At 44.0% G+C, this 2,269-nt stretch overlaps 1 non-coding gene across 1 annotated transcript; it reads right to left on the reverse strand.

The window, feature by feature from the left end:
* Nucleotides 1-289: 289 nt before the first annotated feature.
* TRNAG-GCC (transfer RNA glycine (anticodon GCC)) lies at nt 290-360 on the reverse strand. Its single transcript has one exon. It is a non-coding gene; the product is annotated as a tRNA-Gly (tRNA).
* Between the last annotated feature and the right edge of the window lie 1,909 nt (nt 361-2,269).

Raw genomic sequence — 2,269 nt, forward strand, 5'->3', positions numbered from 1 at the left:
TTTGTCAGGGCCACGCCCACTTTCCGGATTTTTTCAGTCGCAATGCTACACAATTTGGGAGCAAAACCCGACAAAAAAGAGTTGGGATCACGTGTAAATAATCCGACTTTGTACACACTTTCTCTACACTATCCGTACCACTCTCTAGACCATTATTCCTAATGTAAGACTAGATGGCAAATAGGACTGTATTAACCAGCAGAAAGTCAGGAAATAAGTAACATACATAAGAAGCAATAGAAAGTTAATGTCAACTTTTAAAAACTGAAAATGTAAGCAAAAGCTTTGTTGCATTGGCCGGGAATCGAACCCGGGCCTCCCGCGTGGCAGGCGAGAATTCTACCACTGAACCACCAATGCTCACATGACAGCATTTTAACTGAAATAGAATAGAATCATGAATATGTACGGTGTGCTGGCACTTTCATGAATTATTGCCATAAGGGGGTGCTATAGAATGAATATTCCAGTCGAACATTACAAGTGTGGTTCTTAATGTAGTATATTTATGTGTTGTATATTTGTTTTTGCATATTTGTAGTTATGTTAGTTTCATAATTATTGGTTTAATATATTTAATTTAATATAATATTTATTTTTTTACTTTTATTAACTCTTTCAGATTGTCCCCTTTCAAATAGGAGCCCACATGTCCAGCTCCTAGAACCTAAGGCAACAGCTAATGTTCCTGGGGGCAAGCCTTACATTTCCCCTGCAGTGGCCATAAATTTCAGGTTTGCCAAAGGCTGTATGTCTCAAGTTCCAATTGAAGGGGTACTCATCTGCCCCAGCGTTCAGAACATTTTGTGTTCGGGCGGGGGTTGTGATGCCACGGGCACGCCCCTCATGGGGTCCAACAAAGCCTCCTCAATGCAAGTCTATGGGAGGGGTCGTGGCAGCTGCCACGCCCCTCTCATAGACTTGCATTGAGGGGGCATGGTGTGATGTCATGAGGGGCGTGGTCAAGATTTTTTAATAGAAGTCATTTACAAATCTCTTTAACTTTCAGGCACCAGTTGATTTGAAAAAAATAGTTTTCTACTTGTTTCCACCGGAGTTCCCCTTTAAGGCCAACCTATACTATTCCAATGGAGTAACTGAAAGAAATCCTGGCATGGTGGTGGACCTTAAGGACTGGGTTGGGGACCTCTGCTCTAAAGAAGAGCTGATTCTAAAGTTACAATAATAATCAGGACCATATTGTAGGGAGGACACATAGGTCAAGTTCCCTGAGTCCACTCTCACATTGGGGCCATTTCGGGCCTCCACCGCAATGTTGTTGTTGGATCGGCTGCTTAAAGGGGTACTCCGCTGCTCAGAGTTTGGAACAAACTGTTCCGAGTGCTGGAGCCGGCGCCGGGAGCTTGTGACGTCATAGCCCTGCCCCCTCTTGGCATCACGCCCTGCCCCCTCAATGCAAGTCTATGGGAGGGGGCGTGACGGCCGTCACGCCCCCTCCCATAGACTTGCATTGAGGGGGCGGGGCAGGGTGTGACATCAAGAGGGGGTATGGCTATGATGCTACGAGCTCCCGGCGCCGGCTCCACAGCGGAGTACCCCTTTAATAACTCATAGACATCAGTGAAGAGGGCCATGCAAGTGGGTGCAAAAAGAGATTAAGAACTACGAAGTCAGCCAAACTTTTTACCCATGGGTCTACACTGACCTTGTCTTTAAACATTCAAGGCAAGAAAGAACATTGATTTTTTTATTGCCTTGAACGTTTAAAGTCAAGATTAGTCTAGACCCATGGGTAAAAAGTAAATGTAAATAGAGAAAGGAGGGGTAAGCCACTGCCAGGCAGGTCTGGCGCCATCTTATCTCTCAGAGAACGAGAATGATTAGGCATATCTGACCCTTGATATGATATCTAGCATCTGACCCTTTTCTTCCCCAACATCATCTGTTGGGGAGAAGTCACAAGGCCCCTGAATACGTTAGAGTGACGTTGGAACCCATTTTTATTGGCTTTGGTCGACTGTTAACTACAGTGTATTTCGGCCTTTTGGCATTGACCTATAGGATCATTTACAGTGTAAATCAGGGTTAAAGTCTTGGAGATTTTCTGACTTCTATTTCAAATGTATGCCACTGTATAGACTTGAGGTTGTATACATCACCCCAAGGCTGGACATTTTTCAAATTGACCTCCAGTATTCACAAAGATCCTGTATATTTTATGAGGGTTGTTGGGATTTCAGCCCAATAAATGAATGTACGTGAAATTGTTGTACGGCATATTTAGCTTATTTTTGGGCTTTTCTCTCTT

Source organism: Hyla sarda, chromosome 4 (genome assembly GCF_029499605.1).
Source record: "Hyla sarda isolate aHylSar1 chromosome 4, aHylSar1.hap1, whole genome shotgun sequence".
Classification (NCBI taxonomy): Eukaryota; Metazoa; Chordata; class Amphibia; order Anura; family Hylidae; genus Hyla; species Hyla sarda.